A 24,251-nucleotide genomic window follows, 5' to 3' on the forward strand; every position below is an offset into this window, starting at 1 on the left:
CCAGGGGCTGGTGTGCCCCTGGAACTGGTTCTAGCCAGCAGATGCGTAGTGAGCACCAGGGTGCCACTTGCAGTCACCTTCCTGTAAAGCCCTGCCTACCCAAGATACACAAAACTCTGTCTGGGATGGTGCTAGCACAGCCCCTGACAGGAAACCCTTTGTCCAAGCTCTCCTCGCTGGATGGACTCCCAGCAGCAGGAGGTCAGACTCGTGTCTGTGGTGGCAGCATCCATTTTGTGGAGCTGAGGCTTCAGTCAACTTTAACCGGGGTTCACAGTTACATACATGTCGTGTCCCTCTAGAAGGGTGGAATGCTAACCCCGTCGCCAGAATTGGCGAGGGGTTAGTATTCCAATTCGTATGACACCTTACTCGAAATGTTTTGATAATGCAATACCAGAGATAGCATTTAACCGCGAGGATTATAATGCACTTAAGAGTATATGGTATGCGTTATCATGGAACAGCTATTAGGACTTGGTTCCGCAAGCTGCAAACGGGCTCAGCTCATGCCAGAGCACCATTTCACACGATTCCAAACACTCTGCCTTCAGGATTGTCAAGGCCTGCCATAGGAGTGACTGATAGGAATCTGTGTGTCCATTTTAGGGTTAAATATAGGTATACTATATCTAAAGCAAAGGGTGATTACACCACCTTGCCCCAGCTGTCGTGCAGCCAGTTGTGTCAGATTTAGATGGCCATCCAGGGGTGGCATAATACATGCATCAGCCCCTGGTAGGCCCTGGGTACACCTTTTCCCCCGAGTTACAGGGCCTGATAAGGTGGCCAGTGCCAATTGGAAATGTACCTAAAGGTACATGGAATCCATTTTAGAGAGAGAGCAGTAGGCCTGGGGTCCTGATTGGCAGGGCCCCAGGTCAACTAAGTCGGAAAACCAGTAAAACACCAGGCAAAAAGTTGGGGGCAACCATAGTCCGGTATCCACCTTCCTACAACATATATATACATATGTACACATACATACATATATATATATAAACATACATATACATACATACATATACATACACATACAGCAAACAATCCTTTCAGGGTAAAAAGAGAGCGGCACACTAGAGTTAAATCCAGAAGGGTTTATTTGTGCAAAAAATAACGACGCGCTTCAGCCTAGACGCTTTCGTCAGGTTCAAGGGTCACATTACATCGCTGCTGTTTAAATGCCCGCAACGTGATTTAATAGAAACAGACAACATACTCATTCAATGACTACCTCGTACGAGGTTGTTGCATCTTGTTACAACAATAAATAAAGTTGTAAATTCAATCATTGTGTATTTATATTATCACTGTTGATCCCAAAAGTGTACAAAAATATATACAGTTGTCTGTCACGTAAATCACTGCAAGTGCGTAATTGATTCCAAAAGGCATCGAGTAGCCAAAATCTATTCACAATATATACATCTATGTACATATTAAAAAAAACTGTTTTGCGAGAGCTGCAGATAACATTCTTCTTGAATATGAAGTAATTCATTTCAATACGATCGTATTTACGTACCAATAGCAGCCTGCAGACAAAAAACATGTCACCGCAAATATAGAATGCCGCAATTGGTGCAATCAATACATATGTTTATACCTTGATAATTATAAGCATACATATAAATAAATAAATGTTACCAAACCTATATCCCGTACTGTACGTCGATAAATGTTAATTCCAACCGTTTTAAAACATGACTAATGTCGAAGGCCAAGTGGCCTGTTATACGGCACCCTATTAAAAAAGGCACAGTACGATCAACCTCCATGAGTGTACAGAAAATAAAAATTGTTGTTACTGACATAACCTGCCCAACATCAGTGTAGATTATGCCACACGAAAAATTTATTAAATAGCTGCAGCGTAGCATATGACTCAAGATACTAAAAGTGAATAGTGTAAAGTGATAAAAATACTTTCTCATAAAGATTAGAAAGGTACGAAAGTGAGAATAATTCTAATAGTGCATCACCAAGTTCCAACAGTAAGCAATTGGAACCAGCCGGGTCCAACCTACATGCAGCTATTTAGGGCACATATAATATGTAAGCTATAAGCAACCCTCCAATTGGGGATCAACTTGAAAGCTAAAGAGCAAATGCTCCAATGTGCACCAAGGCTACCTGAGGAACTGGGGAATGTTAAGTGAAACACCTAATCATACCTCAATTTCCAATTAAAATACTAACTAATGTATATACAGAGTGAAGTCTCTGAGACAGATAAATGGACAGAGGTAAACACTGGGAAGAAAAGGAGTAACTGATCCTATACTCCTATGTGTGTAGCGAATTCCTCCTCCCTATTCATGCCATAAGGGGCCCTTGTATTGAAGTAAATGATGTATCTAGACTCAAGAATGCGTAATTGCTTTTCTCGGTCCCCACCTCTGATATTTTTCATGATACGATCAAGTTCCATGTAACTTAAAAAAGCTGATTATTACTGTTGTTGGACATTACAAAAATGTGTCTTGCAATGAGATAGTTGAAATCGAATAGTTTCTTACCTGTCGGTGTAGTTTTGCAGCTTGATGATCTTTCTGGGTATACTATGCTGTGCATATTCCGCGGTCTTGTGGTTGGGTCCGGATTCGTAGTCTTTTCTTTTTTTTTTTTTTTTTTTCGTCGCCAGGTGGGCGTCGGCGTCACCCCTTCCTGGGTGTATTTCCGGTGACGTCGGCATGCTTCCTGCGGAAGCTCCCACCCTTGGGCGCCATCTTCGGATTCTTTTTTCCGTGTTTCTTTAGTTTCCGAAGTGATGGCAATGTTCTATGTAGGTGAACTTCTTTTAACCGCTTTGTAAAAAGTCATCCATTTTATTCTATGTTTTTTTTTTTGGACCACCTCTTTCTCTCTCCAGCCTCATCTTTCTGGCGGAGGTGGGTGGGTTCGCTAGTGAATCCAGAAAGATCATCAAGCTGCAGAACTACACCGACAGGTAAGAAACTATTCATTTTGCAGCGTGAATCTTTCTGGATTCACTATGCTGTGCATAGATTTTGTAGCGGTTTCTCATTTCTGTGGCGGCTGGGTAGAAGATGAGCTTTGGTTCTTGAATATGTGCTGGAGCACCTTTTGTCCAACCTGTGCTTCTTTGTTCATTTGAACATCAACGCAGTAGTGCTTCGTGAATGTGTGCATTGAAGCCCATGTTGCCGCCAGGCATATGTCTTGTATGGGTGTATTAGCCAGGAAGGCTATTGTCGCACCCTTTTTCCTAGTTGAGTGGGCACGTGGTCCCTCTGCTAGTTCTTGTCCTGCCCGCTTGTGGCAGAGTTGGATTGTTTGCGCGATCCATCGTGCAATAGTGTTCTTTGTTACAGCCTTTCCCAAGAAACTGTAGGCGAATGACACGAAGAACTGCTTTGTCTTCCTGTGTCCTTTTGTCCTCTCGATATAGTGCATGACCGCCCTTCTGGCGTCTAGGGTGTGAAGGGCTCGTTCTGCACTATTTGTTGGTTTTTGGAAAAAACTCGGAATCTGTATGGACTGGTTCATATGGAATCTGGACACCACCTTTGGCAAGAAGTGTGGGTCAGTCCTCATCACAACCCTGTCATTGTGTATTTGTATGTATGGTTCCTGCAGAGTTAGCGCATGAAGCTCGCTCACTCGTCGTAGGGACGTTATTGCAACCAATAAAGCTGTCTTCATGGTCAGCATCTCTAGTGAGGCCTTGTGGAGCGGTTCAAAGGGCTCCTTCATGAGTTCCGTCAGGACTATGTTCAAGTTCCATGCCGGTGGTGGTAACCGCTTGGGTGGTGCAATCCTCTTCGCTCCTTCCAGGAATCTCTTCACAACCTGAGAGGTGAAGAAGCTCCTGCCCATTTCACCCCTTGTATAGGCGACTATCGCTGCCAAGTGGACTCTTAAGGAGGACGAGCTGAGTTTTTTCTCCAGTAAGTGCGTGAGGTATTTTAGCACTGTGGAGTCCTTCTTCATTTTATTGTGAAGTCCTTCCTTCCTGCACCATATTGTGAATCTCTTCCACTTTGCCCCGTAGCACTTCCGTGTGCTGGGCCTTCATGCCTCCCGAAGGACCCTGAGGGTGCTCTCAGGCAGTCTCAAGTGTGCGAACTCTATGTCCTCAGGAGCCACGCCACCAGGCTCAAGCTCTCTGGCTCTGGGTGCAGTACCTCTCCGTTCTGCATGGAGAACAGGTCTTTTCTTCTGCCGAATCTGTGGGGTGGACTCTGTGCCATCTCCATGATCTGCGAGTACCATGTCTGTCTGGCCCACTGTGGTGCGACCAGTATCAGGGTCATGTTGCTCGCTCTGCACTTGCTCAGTACTCTGTGTATCAGTGGTATCGGGGGAAAAGCGTAAGCAAATGTCCCGGACCAATCTATCCATAGGGCTTTCAATGCAAGGAAGATGGTTTTCAATTCCAGATCATTGATGTGCTTCGATGCATCTGCTGGAGTCCACAGACCCCTGACCTTGAGCTCTTCCATGTGAGCGCCCCATCCCATCATGGATGCGTCTGTGGTGATGGTCACTGTTGGTGTTGGGGGTGTAAGAGGCTTTCCCTTTGCTATGTTCCCCATGGTCCATCATGTCATTTCCTTCTGCACTGCGTGTGTCACAACCACCAGATCCTCCAAACTCCCTGAACTTGTGACCATTGTTCCTCGAGCCATTCTTGGATGGGTCTCATGTGTAGTCGTACGTTTGGTACCAGGTGGATGCATGATGCCATCATCCCCAAGATCTTGCTCGCAGTCCTCACTGTCCGAGCTTGTCCCTTCCGGTAGAGGCGAGCTTCCCTCACAAGGGCCCCTGCTCTCTTGTTTCTGGGGAACACTCTGCCCTGCAAGGTGTTTATCTGTGCCCCCAAGAAGATCTTCACGTGTTCCGGCTCCATTGATGATTTTTTCCAATGGATGGAAAACCCCAGGTTTATTAGTGTTCTGGTCACTGTATGTGCTTCCTACTTGCATTTCTGGTGCGAGTCTGCTTTCACTAGCCAGTCGTCCAGGTAAGGATATACGTGTATCCCCCTCCTTCATAGGTGCGCTGCGACTGCCGCGAGGCACTTCGTGAAGACCCTCGGTGCTGATTTTAGACCGAAGGCCAGTGTCGTGAATTGGTAGTGGCTGTCTCTGACCGTGAACCTGAGCATATGTTTGTGCGTTACATTCATTGGTATGTGCAGGTAGGCGTCCTTGAGGTCTATTGTGACCATGAAGTCCACAATCTGCAATTGCGGTAGCACCTCCTGCAGGGAGGTCATTTTGAATTTTTGTGTTCTTATGAATGTGTTCAGGAACCTGAGGTCTAGAATGGGTCTCATTGTCTCTTCGACCTTTGGCACGAGGAAATACGTTGAGTATATTCCTTTGTTTCTTTCTTTGAAGGGAACCCGTTCTATGGCCTCCTTTTGAAGGAGCTCTCTCGCTTCTTCCTGAAGCCGCTGTAGCTGTTCGTTTGTTAGTGGCTTTCGCTTTGGTCTCCTGCTTGTTGGTCTTCCTTCCAATTCCAAGCAGTACCCGTATTGGATGATGTTTAGAATCCATTTGTCTGATGTGATCTCTCTCCATTCCTGGAGATGGAGTCTTAATCTCCCACCCACTGGTGTTACGTGGTGGTAGTTGTCCATTGTGTCCTGACCCCTTTGTACGTGCTGCCCCCCGGGGTCCTTTCTGAGGGCGGGCACACGGGTGTTTCTGAAGTCATTTAGAGGCGGGCTGCTGGCCCCCTCTTTTATGCTGTCCACGTCCATTTCCTCTCCCTCGAAAGGACTGGCCCCTTGACTGGTACTGCCAGGACTGCTTCTGTTGACTCTGTTGCGCCTGCGAGTCAGCCTGGTGCGTCTGTTGGAAAGCCTGGTGTGAAGTACCTGGCTGGTTTCCACCTCTTCCGCCGGGCCTCCGTGACTGGCTGCCCCTTTTGTTGCCTCTGAACTGCAAAGCTCGCATGGATCGTGCAGTTTCATTGTCTTTCTTCAGTTGACTAAGTTTTTCATCAACTGTTGTCCCGAGCAGCGTCTCGCCGTTGAACGGAGTGTTCAAGATGCTGTGTTGCACTTCAGGCTTAAAGCCCGAGATTCTGAGCCATGCGTGTCTTCTTTCCGTGACACCCATCATCATGAGCCTGCTGGAGGTGTCTGCACCATCCAGGGTCGTCTTGAGGCAACAATTTGCCGCATTCTTCCCTTCTTCCACCAGTTTCTCGGCGTTCTGCCTGGCCTCCTGGGGTAGGTCTTTCACCAGTTTTCCTAGCTCCTCCATGATCTGGTACATGTGCCTGTTTATGAGGGCATTAGAACTAGCCATGCGCCATTGGGTCGCGGCATTCCGTTCGATCCTTCTGCCCACTAAGTCCATCCTCTTGCTCTCCTTATCAGGAGGAGGTCCAGAAGTGGTGGCCACGTTAGCCCTCTTTCTTGCTGTGTCTGTGATGATGGAGTCAGCTGAGACCACGCCTCGAATGTAGGCTGGGTCCTTCGAAGAATGTTTGTACTTTTTTTCGGTTCTGGGAGTGACTGCCTTGCATGTAGCGGGCTCCCTGAATGCTTCCATCCCCTGCGCCAAAACGCTGTCGAGCATAGGTAGATACTGGCTCCTTGTTTGCGTGGGGAGTAATGTCTCGAGGAGAAAGTCCGCTTTCTGCTTCTCCTCGTCGAGCTTGAGCTTAAAAGCTGTTGCCGCCGACCTTATCACCGAGTTGTAAGCCCCGATGTCGTCTGGCGGCGATGGCCTCGAGGGGTATGCGTCGACCGCCTCTTCTGGGCTTTCGGTGTCGACATCCAGGTAATCCTCCTCCTGCGGGTCAGAGGAGGCCGACTCGGCGTCCAACCTGCTGTCCTCTTCCTCCTCATAGCTGTAGGCCTCGTAGGGATTCTCGTCTTCATCCTGGTCGTCGACCATTTCGGTGCCAGGCTCATGTTCCTCGACCTGTTCCTCTTCCTCCTCGACCACTTCCCGCATGGGTGGCTTGGTCTTGTGGGGAATCGTGAAGGCTCTCATCTTGGCGTCGAAATCCTTTTTCCGCTGCAAGATGTTTTCCATTTCGGCTTCTAGTCGCCGCTTTTTCTTTTCCATCTCGGCCGCGTTTTCCGCGCCGGATTGTTCGGCCACTCTCTTCGGCGCCTGGCTCGGCTGCGAGAGCTTCGGCGTCGAGGCCTTGGACGTCGAACTGTGTTTCGGCGTCGAATCTTTAGGGACTTTCTCCCTCGACGTCGATCGGTCCTTTTCGGGGACGATCTTCGTCGACTTCTGCTGCTCAGCAGCTCTCGGCGCCAGGGACTCCTTCTCAGAGGATCCGCTGGGTCTGTGGGTAGTCGCGGGCGTGAGGTGTCTCTGCGTCGGCGCTTTCGGGGCCTTGCCCTCGTTTTTTCGAGACTAAGTCTCTCGTGCTCTTTGGGAACGACGAGTCTCCTACCTTATCAGATGTCTTCGTGTAATCGGTCTCTACGACTGTGTAGCTGTCGTCTTCGGCGGCAGCGTTGTCCTCTTCCTCCGAGGACATCCCCAGCTCGTACAGCGATGGCGTCGGGGCTTCTCCTTTGAGGGTGGCGTGCGCTACCCTCGGTCTCCTCCTTACACGAAGGCTCATCTGGGCGAAGACGGAGCAGGCGTTGCAGTCTTCGCTTCTGTGTTCTACCGGTAGGCAAAGGTTGCAAACCGGGTGCTGGTCTTTGTGCGCGAACTTGTGGTGGCAGTTAGGGCAGAACTTGAACGGCGTGTTGTCCATCATCGAGTGTTTAGGCCTCCCTGGCTGCGCGAACGTCGACGATCGTCGAAGTCCTCGATGAATTCTCCTTCCTTTCGCCGGGCAGTGTTCGGCAAAGTCCTTCGTAGTCTTCTTCTTTCGATATCTTCTCCAATTTCGATCTTTTTCTAGTACTTTCTCCAAAAATGTCTGGAGCCCAAACGGGAACGATCCAGACCCGACCGCGGAAAAAAGAATCTGAAGATGGCGCCCAAGGGTGGGAGCTTCCGCAGGAAGCATGCCGACGTCACCGGAAATACACCCAGGAAGGGGTGACGCCGACGCCCACCTGGGCGACGAAAAAAAAAAAAAAAAAACTAAGAAAAGACTACGAATCCGGACCCAACCACAAGACCGCGGAATATGCACAGCATAGTGAATCCAGAAAGATTCACGCTGCAAAACATGTTTTTTATAGCTCTTAGATGTTCTAAGATACGTTTCTTAACTGGCAGCTTCGTGCTACCTATGTAGCCACCATGACACTGTAGACAGTAGATGACAGTCAGTAGTACAGGTTATGAATTTCAATTTGAGTGTTTCATTACCATTGGATATGACAAAAGTTTTACAGTTTTTGCTGTTAGAACAAGCATTACATTTATAAAACAAGCATTTGCAATGCAATAGGTCTCGTATTAGGAAAGTTTGAGCTTTTGGTATTGTAAATGCCAAATCTTTTATTTATGTGTTGGTTTTGAAAATAGCGAAATTAATAGCTTTGTCAATTACAATGCCAATCGTTTTAACTTTCGCAAATGTGACACCTATTTGCAATGCAACAGGTCTCGCATTTGGAAAGTTTGAGCTATTGGTATTGTAAATGTCAAAAATGTTATTGACGTGTTTTTGAAATTACTGACATTAATAGCTTTGTCCTTTTAATGTCAAAAGTTATTACATTTGCAAATGTGACACCTATAGCATTTGTGTTGCAATGTGTGTGGGAATGTGAGTGTGTTGGGGGTTTTGTGTGTGGGCTGTGGTGTGTGTGTGCAGTTGTGTGTGTGGGGTTTGTGTGTGTGGGGGTTGTGTGTGTGGGGGTTGTGTGTGTGGGGGTTGTGTGTGTGTGGGGGTTGTGTGTGTGGGGGTTGTGTGTGTGTGGGGGTTGTGTGTGTGTGAGGGTGTGTGGGGGTGTGTGGGGGGCGTGTGGGTGTGTGTGTGTGTTAGTGGGGGGGTTGTGTGAGTGAGTGTGTGTGTGTGTGTGTGTGTGTGTGTTTGGGGTTTTGTGTGTGTTGTGGTTTGTGTGGTGTGTGTGTGTAATTGTGTGTGTGTAGTCTTGTGTGGTGTTTTGTGTGTGGGGTTGTGTGGATGTGTGTGTGTGGTGTGTGTGTTGGTGTGAGTGAGGGGGTTGTGTGTGGGGGGTTGTGTGTGTGTGTGTGTAGGGGGGGGGTTGTGTGTGTGTTTGGTTGTGTGTGGGGTTGTGTTTGTGTGTTGAGTTGTGTGTGTTGTGTCTGTTGGGTTGTAAGTGGGGTTGTGTGTGTGCGGTTGTGTGTGTATGTGGAGTTATGTGTGTGGGATTGTTTGTGGGGTTGTGTGTGGGGTGTGTGTATGTGTGTGTGTGCCGTTGTGTGTGGTGTTCTGTCTGTGAGGTGTTTTTTTGTTGTGCGTTTGTGGGGTGTGTGTGAGGGGTGTGTGTGAGGGGTGTGTGTGAGGGGTGTGTGTGAGGGGTGTGTGTGAGGGGTGTGTGTGAGGGGTGTGTGTGAGGGGTGTGTGTGAGGGGTGTGTGCGTGGGGGGTTGTGTGCGTGGGGGGTTGTGTGTGTGGGGGGTTGTGTGTGTGGGGGGTTGTGTGTGTGTGGTGTTGTGTGTGTGTTTAGTTGTATGTGGGGTTGTGTGTGTATGTGGGGTTGTGTGTGTGTGGTTGTGTGTGTGGGGTGGTGTTGGTTTTTTGAGTTGTGTGTGTCTTGTGTGTGTGGGGTTGTGTGTGGTATTGTGTGTGTGGTTGTGTGTGTGTGTGTGGTGTTGTGTGTGTATGTGGAGTTGTGTGTGTGGGGTTGTGTGTGTGGTTGTGTGTGTGTGTGTGTGTGGGGGGGGGGGGTGCGTTTGCGGTGTTGTGTGTGAGGGGGCAGTGTGTGGGGGCTAATGTGTGAGGTGGCAGTGTGAGAGGGAGCAGTGTGTAAGTGCGCAGCGCAGACAGTTAAATTGTTCTTGGGTTTGCATTTATTTGAAAATGTCTGTTATTCAAAACAACTGCATTGTTGGTCACACCTCAGCTGGGAGTGCTGTCTGGTAATGCGAGGATGGGTGCACCAGGCACTTCCTGAGCAGCAGAGATTTTCAAAAGGTTTCTTTATGGCATTCCCTCTCGGCCTGCTGCAGTATAGAGAGGCGGGGGTGGCGGGGAGAGTGGAGAGTCCAGCAGAGTGACGTGATCTGTGGTGGGGGAGGGGGGAGGGAATTGAAGCGCGGATGGAAAGTGCCCAAACAACGCAACACACTGCAAAGACTATTTGAAGCTTGTAGCAGTCTCTGGGTGAAAGCATACGTGTTTGGGTGCGTGAAGTAAACATGAAATTAAAAGTGAGTAAGAGAGGGATGCAGAACACAGAGGTGGGAGCGTATTGAAGTAGAGGGCAGGTAGCAAGACACACAGAGGTGAGGCAGGCTAAGAGTGCTTGGTGGGGAGAGAGTGATATTCAGGAGAATGTAAGCAGGAGGGAAAGAAGGAGAATCCGACAGGGGAATGCGGCTATCAGGAAACCTAAAGTGAGCTACGCTCAAGTAGTGAATCACACAGAGCAGCGAGCCAGGAGAAGAGTATTTTTTCTGAGAAAGTGAACAGATGCAAAGAGCGATCGGGAAGAAAGGCAGTCACAGACCCAGCAGAGATTTCAGAAAGGTTTCTTTATGGCATTCCCTCTCGGCCTGCTGCAGTATAGAGAGGTGGGGTGGCGGGGAGAGTGGAGAGGCCAGCAGAGTGACGCGATCTGTGGTGGGGGAGGGAGAGGGAATTGAAGTGCAGATGGAAAGTGCACAAAAACCTACACACTGCAAAGACAATTAGAAGCTTGCAGCAGTCTCTGGGTGAAAGAATACATGTTTGGGTGAGGGAAGTAAACATTAAATTAAAAGTGAACAAGAGAGGGATGCAGAACACAGAGGCAGGAGAGTATTGAAGTCGAGGGCAGGCAGCAAGACACACAGAGGTGAGGTAGGATAAGAGTGCTGCGTGGGGAGAGTGATATTCAGAAGAATGTAAGCAGGAGGGAAAGAAGGAGAATCCGAAAGGGGAATGCGATGACCAGGGAACCTGAAGTGAGCTAAGGTCAAGTAGTGAATCACACAGAGCAGTACTTCTTGACTCCTGCGACGGATATCGGGTGGCTCTTGTGTTTATTATCACTGGTACACACCGACTTTGGCTCAGCAGCAATAACTTGCTTCAGCTGCAGGATTTGTCACAGCAGTGGGGGGCAAGGGGTTAGTGCTCAACAATAAATCAAAACAAGCTACAAATGTCTACCAGGGCACAAGTCCTTAAAAACAAGGAGTGGGCAAAGAGGTGTCACGAGGGAGACGGGGAGAGGAAGGAAGAAGAAGGAACGTGGAGGGAAAGTGAATGCAGCAGGGGGCGGAGCGGATCCCTTTGAAGCACGGCCGCCGTGAAAGAAGTGTGTGTTAATTAGGGGGAGGAGAAGTGAGGCCGAGTGCGCTGGGGAAGCAACAGATAGCTTTAATTTGAAGCTCTCGGAGGCAGGCGGCTCGGATAAAAGCACGGTCACGAGAACTCATGCACTCGTGGAAATCCGCTTTAGTTACAAGTTTTTGGGTTCACCGTAATAGGTCTCTCTACGAGACCTAAAAAAGCAGCCAAGACTGCCGTAAGTATTAAAGTAAAACAGGGTCAAATGCTGCAAGCCACAGGAGTCGGACTTCTAAACGGTTGATCATAACCCATGCCCTCTCGTCAGTCCTGGGTATGCTTACAGAACCGCAGAAGAACACACAGTGTTGGTGTCTGTGTAAAGCGCATTACCAGCACACTAATTCAAGCAAGTGATGGAGCTGTAAATTGCATGAGAAAATATTTTGAGAGAATGGGATAACAATAGCAATACCAGCACACTAATTCAAGAAAGTACTGGCGCTGTGAATTGCATGCGAAAGTATTTTGAGGGAATGGGATAACAATAGCAAATGTCCATTAGTTTAACCCTTAGTTGACCCTTGGCAGGGCTGCAGTCTTACCGCGGGCACTTACCGCTGCATCCTGCTCCACTCACGCACCCCTGACATGCTGAACTAGCTTATTGCACGAAGCAGCCATGCAATCAACAAGGGGAACATCGTTGGTACTATCTTGATTAGTGTGTGTAATACAGAACGTAGCAAATACACTTGCCCCAGTCCGTCCTTATTGCAGCGGGACATACATTGCAGAAGAATTGACGAAATACGCAACACTTTTTATATTACAAACTACTTAAGATGTGTAATAGAGATATGACCAAAGAAACCCTAGTCCACGAGGAATCCTGTACCAGTAGAGATAACTGATTTTGCGTTGTCTGGCTTTTACATAATAAGGAGTGAAGAGACTGATTAGTGCCTTAGCCACATCCAACATTCACATGTGAAAATGATTTAACTTGCACCTTCTCATGACCTCATTATGTAAACAAATGAATAAAACTGAAATGCAATAAAATCAGCTTCTGGCACTATTCTTATATGCTCAAGATGCCCCTTTTCCGTTTACACACACACACATCAAGAGTGGTATCAACAGAATTTCCCTGCGTGTTAGCACTGAAGCAATATGTGGAATAAAGGACAGAGTTGTCACATGATTACCAAGGAGATTAAGTAGCACGGGATCGCCTGAACTCACAGCGCCGTGCTCGTATGGTTCCCTGACGCCCTGTAACCCACTCAGCCAAACGTAAACTTTACACTCCTATAAAACCCCAAGCCGCTTGGTGTCAGCGCCAGGTGGATGGGACCACAAGATCGCTTTATATATTCAAGTCAGGAGCAATTTCCCATTATTGGTTTCTTTTTTACTTAGGGGCATCTAATGGAAAGTTTGTTTGGTCCAGGAAAATGCAAGTGTTGCCCAAAAACAGGCGGCCTGCCTCCTCTTTCGAAACCTATTCAGAGGCCGGGGCTGGGCTCTTCAGCATTTCCGACGTCATCCGTTGAAGCCCACGAAAACATTGCTTCAGTAACTGTCAATGAACAGCAAAGATTGCAGCCTCGGTCAGTGTGACTCGCCGAAGAGGTGCTTCCACGCCCTGTCCGGGTTAGTAAGCGCTATATAAATGCAATTACAATACAATACAATACAATTACTACTTTACAGACATTGAGGACTCTGGAAAGTGCGGCCTGCCTCCGCTGCAGATGTGAAGGGCGGGTATGGCGGACAGTGGCAATACAGGGGTAGGTGGGACTTCGGAGTCTGCCGGGTGTCTTCGCCCCTAAATGGGATTTGAAATTCTCACTTGAGAGTAGGCTCCCGTCTTTTACAGTTTATGAACAACCATTGAAAGATGGGGGTCCACAATTTCACTTTAATTCGATCGCAGTGCTTGTACTTTGATGTGTAACAAGTCCATGATATTTAAACAAAACAAGTGGGATCAAAAACCGTGGAACAGTCTTTTGGCGACTCACGCTGTATAAAAGCAACTGAAATAAGTAAACGTTCAGTCTGTTGTTCACCTTTGAATATTAGCAACGTAAGCCTTTAGAGAGCCGGTGACAAGGGGATACCAAATATTACACAATGCCGGGGCAGCTGAACATTTACCCTGTGAAAATCCACAACAGTAAGCAGCTTACGGTGAGAAGTTTAAATAGCGGAGATACAGGGTGCATGTAAGATTAATGTAGAGAATGTCCATGTGTAGTGTACAGTAGGGACTTCCTGGCCATCTGAAATACAACTGGTAAAGTAAAGCTCACCGTTACCGTCAGTCGAGTTTGTTTACTTTCGGTCGAGTTCATTCTAAATAAAACACGTACTACAACAGGAACAAGACGTCAGCGCTTCACGTGAAATGGATCCAAAAAAAAAAAAAGCCTTTGATGCAGCAGGGGGCGGAGCGGGAAGAGCTGCTGGGGTGGGGGGGTGATTGATGGGGGGGGGGGAGCAGATCCCCTTGAAGCTGCTGCCTGCTTGTGGGGACTGGGAGGAAGGGTGACGATATGGGAGGAGAGATGCTGGCCTGAGGCAGAGCGCACCATATGGAGAGGGAGGGGGGTGGGCCGAGTGCAGGAGAAATGCTGCTGGCAGGGGGAAGGCTCGGGCAAGCTCGTGCACGAGGAGCTTGTCACGCGCTTCTCGTGAACTGTTGAATATCCGGATCGTAAAAAGTCAGCTTTGTGGATGGACGGCATTAGGTCTCTCTACGAGACCTAAAAACCCTTTACAATTAGTGAGCCAATTGTTTGCCCCCTCAGTTTGATAGTAGCTGCTCACCAATGTGTCCCTGAGAGAGAGCGCTCTCCTGTATGTGACAGTTGGAGTATTACCCACTAAATTGCCAATTACGGGGTGACTGTACAAGACCCCAATGTTTCCTCATGTTGTATCTCACTTTGTTGGACCTGGCATTATACATGGTAATCATTCTGGGAATGGGGGATGATTTTTCACAGTCAGTGATATCCTTTGGCTTAAACAGAACATGTTTCTGATTCATATCCTTCAATTTCTCTGCTGTTTCTCTCACCACTTTACCAGAGTATCCTCTAGCTTTAAATCTCTCCATCATTACCTCTTGCTCCTTGTGAAAGGCAGAGTTGGTACTGCAATTTCTACGAGCTCGTAATAGCTCCCCATAGGGTATGCTGTTGAGCAGAGGTTTGGGATGATGACTGCGTGCATGGACCGTACTGTTGCCAGTGGTTTCTTTACAAAACAGACTGGTAATCAGTTTGTCATCTTGAACTGTTACATGTATATCGAGAAAGTCACATACATATATACACATACATATATATACACACATATACATACATACACACATACATATATACATACATACACACACACACATACAAATATACATACACACACATATATATATATATATATATATATACACACATACATATACATCCACATACACATACACACATACACATACACATACATACATACACATACATACACATATATATACACATATACATACATACACATATACATACATACATATACATACACATACATATACATATATATACCTCCACAATGGTTCCCACTCGGGATTCGTGCAGCGCTCGTGCATGTGCGTTATCCTGCGGCTGAACCACGCCGCTCAATCTCTCCACAACTTTTCCCACCAGGGAAACAACGGGTCGCACAACCAGCTGGAGTTTTAACAGCAATCTCCTTTTATTTTTAACAAACACAGGGAAGAATAGCGCATTTGATCTACGCGTTTCGGTGTGTCGCCACCTTGCTCACGATCACTGGGTTTCCCCCACCCATGTGCATTTATAAACATTGTGTTTTCAGTATTATGTCACTTCCTGTCACATGTTAGCCAAGGATTCTGGTCCTTGTAGTTTTTATGGTTGTTTAAAACAAAATACCAACTTATTAGTGCACCAAAACAAAACTAAACTGGTTATTGTTTTACTTTGTATCAATAGTCCTTTCAACTGTTCTATCATAGTCTCTCAGCGCCTTCCAATAGGCTGATATATGTACTGTTGTTCTGCCTTCAAATAGGCACACTTCACCATAGTCATTACAATTCAATGCTCACTGTTCATTATAAGTTCCTTTATGCTGCTTTTTATAGGTGCACATATAATTCCTCCGATTGGTTTAACCCATTTGGTGTGCAGGGTCCTCAGGTTAATAATAAATCTTGATTCAGCTTGCCTTAATTTTCTTTCTCGATCACCTCCCCGCTCTCCCTTTGCAATTGTTTGTATGCCATAAAATCTCATCTTTTGCCAGTCTCCCTGGTGAGATTGTTCCATATGTTTCGCTATGGCATTAGAGCGGTCCTTATGAATTGTTGCACGCATATGTTGCAATATGCGATTTTTTAGTTCCACAGTTGTGCTTCCCACATATTGCATTGGGCACGGACATTCTACTACGTAGACAGTGAACGGGGTTTTGCATGTGATACACTGTCTAATTTACCATTTCTTCTTATTTGCCAGAGTTATTTCTTTTGTTTGCTTAGCTATTTGGAACATTTTGCAACCGTGACATTTCAAGAAACCTTTAGTCTTAAGCCAATCGTCTTGTCGTTTTTTCTGGAAATGGCTATGTATCGAATGATCCTTCAAGTTTTTTGCACGTCTATATGTTATAGTTGGATGAGTTCCCACAATTTCCTTCACAGTGTTATCCAACTGTAACAGTTTCCAATTTTTTCTTAAAATCTTGCCTATTTTTTCACTCTCTTGGGAGAAATCCATGATCAGACGGATTTTGCCTGTTTCTGTGTCATCCTCTGGTCTTTTCCTTTTGAGGCATTCCTCTCTAGTCTTTGCGCTAGTTCTTATCAAGCTTATTGTTACTATTTTTGCTGGGTATTTTCTTTTTATGAATCTTTCCATAGTGTTTTTACTGTTCTTTTCCCACTGATCTTGTTCACTGCATATCCGCCGGACTCCAGTATATATATATATCAGCCTATTGGAAGGCGCTGAGAGACTATGATAGAACAGTTGAAAGGACTATTGATACAAAGTAAAACAATAACCAGTTTTGTTTTGGTGCACTAATAAGTTGGTATTTTGTTTTAAACAACCATAAAAACTACAAGGACCAGAATCCTTGGGTAACATGTGACAGAAAACAGAAGGTTTATAAATGCACATGGGTGGGGCAAACCCGGTGATCGTGAGCAAGGTGGCGACACACCGAAACGCGTAGATTAAATGCGCTATTTTGCCCTGTGTTTGTTGAAAATAAAAGGAGATTGCTGTTAAAACTCCAGCTGGTTGTGCGACCCGTTGTTTCCCTGGTGGGAAAAGTTGTGGAGATACATATATATACATATATATATATATATATATATATATATACATACACATTTATATACATATATATACACATATTTATATACATATATATACACACATATATATACCCATATTTATATACATATATATACACATATTTATATACATATATATACACATATTTATAAACATATATATATACACACACACATATATATATATATATACACATTGATTGATTGATAGATTGATAGATTGATATATGTATATATATATATATATATATATATATATATATATCAATCAATGTAGCTCCTCCTCGAATCTCTAGGCGTCTCAGGCACAGCCTCGCACACCAGCAAACAAGGGGGACGGACCACAACGAATCAGCATAAGTGAGTTTCTTTAATCCACAGAGATCAGCTACGCGTTTCTGGCAAGTTATGCCCTTGATCACTCTGCAACATGGAAATAGACGAAATGCTTTTTAGGTCCAGGTAATATCCGGTCTGCCGAAGGCAGAACCGGAAGTACCGAGATTTAATGACTTAGTAGTACGATTTGTCCTGCCTCTGTTTTTGCCTCTCTCCCATTGGCTGGCTTCCAAAAACGGAGGCCAGCCATTGGAAGAGAGAGCTGTCCCTCCGAATAGGCTCCGTCCTTTTCGGATTTGGAGGTGTGTTCGGTGTTCTTCTTTCCACTTTTAGGCCACGCCCATTCTGAGAACACCGAACACGCCCCCAAATCCGAAAAATTTCTGAAGCTTGAGGCCGCCATTTTCCTGCTGGTAAAGTTGAGGTAGGCTGCTCTTTCCTCGTTCTCTACGTCTTTTTTCCGCCCCCTCTGTGTCTTTGTTACCATAGTATCCCGCCCCCCTCCCGCTGTCCATGTCTTGGTTCCCGTTGTATCCCGCCCCCCTCCCGCTGTCCGTGTTTTTGTATCCCGCCCCCCTTCTGCTGTACCCGGATCTCCACCTGCGCCGCCATGACGCCGCCAAACCTCCCACCTTTCTCTTCTGAAAGGCATCTTTGCCCTGACCCCGTGTGCCGCCGCTGATGGAGTTTGTTTGCGTTTCAGAAGGTGCCTTGCTGAAGCGCACGGGCGTGTCTAGGCGCACACGGAAGCCCAGGTGATGTTGTACCATACGACTACCTTTACTGGGACGGAAATCTCCCCCAGCCATCTTTCCCCTCTCCGATTCGCCCCCACCTCCTTCCTTTCCGATTGTGGATGTTCCTCGCCCTCTGGCCCCAGACAGCATCAAGCAGGCTTTGCCGACGTGTGCGCCGTCCGTATTAATATCGTCTCTGCGGCTATTTCGGTGCCTGACTCCCGGCTCGGCCTTTCGCTTGTACAGCTCATCCAGAACGCATGTATGTGATGGCACTCTCGTTAGAATGAATAAGGAATAGGCTCGGTGAAATAAATCCTTAGCATTTGCATAGGATCACAAGCAGCGAAGCTGGGATTGATCTCAGGTTTCCTGACTTCACACTGTGCAGTTCGGCCACTTAATGGGAATAGCAGTTAGAATGTGGCACTGCTCTGTTGGTCGACATGTTTCAGCTAATAGGGCAAAAACTCCCTAGCTGTCAAAGAGGCCCCGCTCTGTCCGTTGGTACCTCTGGCAAGGACAATGCAGCATTGTCCTTGCTGGAGGTACCGACAGAGAGACGGGGTCTTTTTGACATATGCTGATGCCTAGAGAGGTGAGGCCTAGTCCTCGTGGTGCATTGATGTCAGACATATCATGTCCACATCGAGGATTTGAAAATTGATCACTCAATTTGTGAACATAATAAACAGTATGTATAAAACACGATTTGGTAACAGTGACAAAGCTTCTTTGAAGCAATAAGGTCCTGAAGAGAGCTAGGGAGTTTTTGCCCTATTAGCTGAAACATAGACCAACAGAGCAGTGCTACATTCTAACTGCTCTTGATTTTTTTCTTTTCCTTTCACTGTTTTTAGATAGGAATACATCTGTGAGGCAACACTTGTTAGAATCTAGGATATCGTATGTCTCCAATGTCTATCCTTTTTTAATTCACACTTTGTTCTTCTTTCTTTTGCACTGCACTATCCACTCAAGTGAGTTTTTGTCCTCTTATACTATTTTCTCATATAGAACTCCATAAAGAGGAGACAACTATTTTCTTCTATCCTCCTCCTGACTGGAGGTAAGGTGAAGTATAGTTGTTTGGCATCCCAGATGATGACACTGGACACATAGCGTGTTATGATGGGACACCAATTGAGGTAATTGAAATTTTTATGGTCAGGTATGTCCCCTAACGAGTACCCCATCGTCTCCATGTACGAGATTAAGGTGCATGTAACTTCCCTCCACAACCGAATTTGAAGACGCAAATACATTTGCGTCCAACGTTAACATGTCCTCTATCAGATCCACCATGAATGGATCGATAATTCGGTTCCTAAGTATGCCGTGCCACCGTCTTTACATAGTGCACTTTCACGTTTTCCTGGCTCTGCAGAGCTAGGCCCTGATTCCTGCCCTCGAACCACTTTTTGTCTCTGTCTCCGAAAGTTGCAACGTGGAGATGGGATGCATCCCTGACCTCTGCCTTACTTCCTGCCAAGTGAAGCGGTGCCTGGCTCGGCCTGGCCTGACTGCCACACAGTATTTCGCCTTCAAGTTATCAGTGTAGTCAGCTCAGCCTCCTCGAAAACACATTCCTGTCTAGTGATGTAGGTAAACAGCTCCCCGGCTGCAGAGCAAAGGGCCAAGCCTCCCTGTCTCCTTCATGAAATCCATAGCTCCTGTTACCATGGTAGACCCATGGCCCTGCACATTGCACTTAGACACGTATGCTTTCTGTATAGAATAGCCTCTGCCCGAGAGACCTTTTACTTCAGATTACACCTACCCCAAATACAAGATATCAGATATGTTATAGGAACAGGTCGATCTGACATGCCAGACGTCTGTCTCTTCTACTAGTGCTAAAAGTCAGACCCTTAGTTTTCTCCAGGTACAGGTCAATCACACGTCACACCAGTTGCGCGCGCACCCAAGTTACAGTTTTCAGCTGACTCTGCAGAATTCTTTATGTATCCACCCACTTATGACACTTTTCTGTGACGTTTCCAGCGCACGCCTTTGTACACGCCTTTTTGCTACGCACATTCAATTGGCACGCCTACTGTATTCACTGCTATTGCATCGTTATACTATATATGTCATGTACTGTTAATAAATCGTTGACATCTTTTTGCCATCATTGCATATACCCCCGAACCCTATTGATGGAATTGATTTCCATGACTCGAGTCATTCTGAATTAAAGCCCTTAAAGACTCAGACACCCCGGACTCTGCCTCTCATTTTTATTGAGCTATCCTTTTACTTGAAATTATGCTGAAAATAAGTATACGGTAAATTATATTTACCACACAATGACCCCTTGTGGAGGTCTTCTCCAGCTTTTTCTATTTCTTTGAGGTCAACCAATTGGTGACCGCTTTTTCTGCATTTTTGAATCTACTCTCTATTGAACTTGTCTACTGCACTGCAGTTTTTGAATATTTTAGACCCAGGGTTCTTATGTAGTATGGTATACTCCTGTTTATAGACTTCTTACTTTTTTTTTGTGATTGATAAATTGAACTAGGGGATTGAGTCAGTGAGTTTTTAACTTTTCCCTGCGGCCCCCTTCTTTTGTGGTTTTGTAGTATATATAGAGCCAGTTTCCTACAGCACTCACATGTAATATTCAGCACCCTGCCTTAGGGCTGTCACGCCTGCTGTAAGGCTGACTTACAAATATTACATGCATTCTTAGGGGACATGGCACACAGGGATGTGTGACATATTGTGTTTTCACTTTTGTCTGCACTAAGAAACTCAGCCTGCGATAGCAGCCCTTGCATGTGCTTGGTAATAGTTCTTTCAGGCCCCTTTAAGTCCCTAGTTAATTGTACCTGGGTACCTAGGTCACCGGGACTGAAGAAGGTCCCCTAGGTGCCACTGCAGCATGACAAGTCGACATGGCACACTGACTGTGTGCCATGCCACCCAGCACTGCTTGAAGGTATAGGTCATAAGTCACCCCTTTACAACGCTTGACAGCCCCAAGGCAGGGTGCACTGTACCACAGGTGAGGGCCTATCTTAGAGAGTATATATGCCTACAATACTTAAGTCAATTATTTAATATTGTAAGTGCCAGGGAATCCATGAAGAGTATGTGGATTGGTAACTCGACAACTCTAGTTCCCCCAGCACCAACATGGCATCACTAAAATCAAGAGTGACTGGATCCAAACAACTACCTGTACTAAATCCACACTGATGTCAATGTGAGCTTTATTACATCATGTACTCAGGGGGCACCTCAGAGGTGCCCCCTGAAAACCTACCGCCCCTGATGTGGGCACTTACTGGCTTTCGTTAGCCTTCCATACACAGTCATGTTTCCGGACCACCTGGGTGGACAGCCTCTGCTCTCTGGGACCAGGAGAAATGCTTTTCCCGAGCAGAGGAGTAAAACATCCGCCCCCAGGATGGGCCAGCGCTCCAAGAGGAAGCTTCAAAGGTCTGCCACTGTTGTAATGTGACCCCCTAGCATCTGCTGGTAGCAGCAGATGGCAGCGCCAGTTTACACCCCCATTTTAGGTGGGAAAACCTAGAAGAATAGGAAGTGTGCCCACCTCAGCCAACTCCACGATTAAGGTGGGGGAGGCGAGGTCAAGCACATCTTTCAGTCCCCACTATCTTCAGGGTTAGGTCTATGCCCTTTCTCATAGGAGGATGGGATAATTGAGGGTGTTGTCACCCCAGGTATGGTTCCCATTGGCCAACCTGCTACTCCCCTAAAACGTCCCTAAATGGAATAGTTAGGTAGCTCATCCAGACCTGAAAACTAGATCTGCAATGACCTAAGAGGAGAGAAAACATCCCTGCAGAGAAGACTGAAGATGACGACTGCCTTGGTCCCAGACCTACCGGTCTGTCTCCAGCTTCGACTAACCATTGTCTTGCAGCCAGTGAGCTCTGAAAACCCTGGGAGGACAGTTGTCTATGAAAAAGACTCTAATCCCCAAGGACAGCAGCTCTAGTCAGAAGAAACCCAGTACAAGGACTCTGGATCCAGGTGGATCTAAGTCTCCTTCAGACTCTGCATCCTACTCCCACGGCCTGGGTCTGATTGGCTTACCTATCCAGTCAAGTCTCCCCAGCGAGCCTGACCTCGAATCCAGCATCAGCTGACCTCTCCTGGCCTCTACTATGGTGCATGCAGTGTGAATTCAGAGGCTCCCCCTGACCAGCTCCATAAAGAAGACTCCACAGTCGAAAGGCACCCCTCCAACCGACGCACCTGGGCATTGGTGAGCTGAACCGACCATACCTCTACATTCCCCTACATCTCTACTTACCTCTACTATCATTGGTCTAGCTCCTGCAATGACCGGTGCAAATACCTGCAGACTGTTTGTCGAAAGCACAAACCTCCTTGAGAAGCATTGGGCACCAGACGCTGAAATAGCACCCTGCACCGACTGCCCCTGAGCCGCTCATAATGTATGTTTGGTGCAGCTTTGTGCCCCTGTGTTGGTCCTAACCCCGAAAGCTTGGCCCCTGCAACCGAATCACTAATCTGCAAGCAGTGTGGCTCCAACCACCCCCAGTCGCCATTGAAATGTATTGGGCAAAACTCAGATTTTGACCTCTATACCCGGCCGCCCCTGTGCCGCTGGTGGTGCAGTTCTGGGACTCACTTGACCGGTGCCACTCGCTGACCTTTGGTCCCGACAACTGGAATGGTAAGTGTTGTACTTACCTGTTAAACCTCATAATTGTTTTCCTCCATAGGAGAACATTGAACTGTTCAGAACTGTTGAAAGTAAAAAGTATTTTTAGTTAAAAACGTACTAACCTCATAGCGAAGATCTTGGTCTTAAAATAAAATGAAAACCAAAGCTTTTTTTTTTAATTGGCGTTTATCTCCTGTTTTTTAGTCGTGTGTCCATTATTGGTCAATGTTGTGCAATAAAAGTCTTACACTTTTCTGTGTTAGGCCTGGACTCTGTGCACGTTATAACCATCAGTGGTGATACCATAATCAGAGCCAGCTTCCTACAGACGCCACTTGGACTTGGTAAATAAAAAAGTTACATTTTACTAGTGCAAAAGCATATTTTGCATTTTGACAAGCGAAATGGCCCTACCAAAAACTTCTAAAAAGTTTGAAAGGACTGTGAGGCATATGGGGTAAAATGGAGGAAGGGAGTGTGCATAGGGTTGGGGGGATAGGCCGGCCATAGGGAGCAAAGGTACTGGAGTCCAGGAGTGAAAAAATAGAGGAAAAAAGAAAACCAGGGGAAGCAATGGACGAGTTTGTGTGATGACAGATCAACCAGAGCACTGTAGAGGACATCTGTGGGTGTGTGTTGTGTGTGCAGCACAAGAGGAAAGAAGCTGAAAATGCCAATGGTCACTGAGTGCAAAACAATAATAATAGTTTGTTCCCCAAAGGGTAGGAGTACTAGGATACAAATCAGTATGACCTGAAGAGCTTATTAGAATATTTTCTGAGAAACTGCTCCCAATATGTGCTCAGATGGTTAGGATGCAGCTTTTATGTATGAATTGGTATTACATTCCTATTTTAACATTTGTGTAAACTCTAGGCATGTTTGCGAAGTCATTTGCACCATTTAAATTGTGAATAATATCAACATTAAATGATTACAAAAGTAAAACATACATAGTGCTTTGATATTTTAGAGACATCTTTACATTACATTACATGTTTACAGTGTAGAAAAAGATGTCAGCACAGCATATCAATTAATTCAAAGACATAGTGATGGGATTTAGTGTTCGTCCTTCAATTAAACATTTTGACATGTGCATGTGTTTTAGCATTTCCTACCTGCAATATAAAAACACTGGAAATAAAGAAACTTCGGCATACAGATGATCTCTGCAAAAGCTACATGAAGGGGAAAATCAGCAATATTGCTGACCAAACTAGGTTTCTTGAGCAAACAGAAACAAAACCTCAGTTCAAAATGTCTCTTACCTCAATAAGGTAATGCATATTAAAAGCCAACAAACTCAGTTACCCCTGCTACAGCTTAAGGGAAAACAGTGCACACGTCCATTTCCTGAAACTAAAGAGTCACTAAATATTCTGACAAAAATATTCTTTTAAAGTGACCCCTTGCCACTATTAATGCACATAACCTAGCTTTCGAGCGGGTTAGACCATTCACACAGAAATTTCCTCATTTAGACTCACAATTTTATCAAGGGTGGGCTGCTTAAGTGTCTGGTTCATGTTGACACAAGGTCCAGGTGTCTTGTTTGCGTGGCTATTTTGGAATTAATCCCTTGACATTGCACATGGGAAGGTGATAGCATGAGATCTCAATTTAAAGATGCGATCGTTCTGGATCAATTAACGGGACTCTGATAATGTGGCAAATAGGCATCAGGAAGTTACATTTAGTTGCCTGCACACTAACTTCATCCAAAAACGATGCGAGTCAAAGGAAGCTTTGAGGGACTGAAATGGAAAACCCACACTAGCATCCAGGTATCCCACAATTCTAGAGTC

General features: G+C 46.1%; 1 protein-coding gene across 7 annotated transcripts in view; it reads right to left on the minus strand.

Moving 5' to 3' along the window:
- The window catches only part of RBM23 (RNA binding motif protein 23), a 532,419-nt gene that overhangs the window by 338,867 nt on the left and 169,301 nt on the right, over nucleotides 1–24,251 (minus strand). The window lies entirely within an intron of this gene.

The sequence above is a fragment of the Lissotriton vulgaris genome, chromosome 5 (genome assembly GCF_964263255.1).
Source record: "Lissotriton vulgaris chromosome 5, aLisVul1.2, whole genome shotgun sequence".
Taxonomy (NCBI): domain Eukaryota; kingdom Metazoa; phylum Chordata; class Amphibia; order Caudata; family Salamandridae; genus Lissotriton; species Lissotriton vulgaris.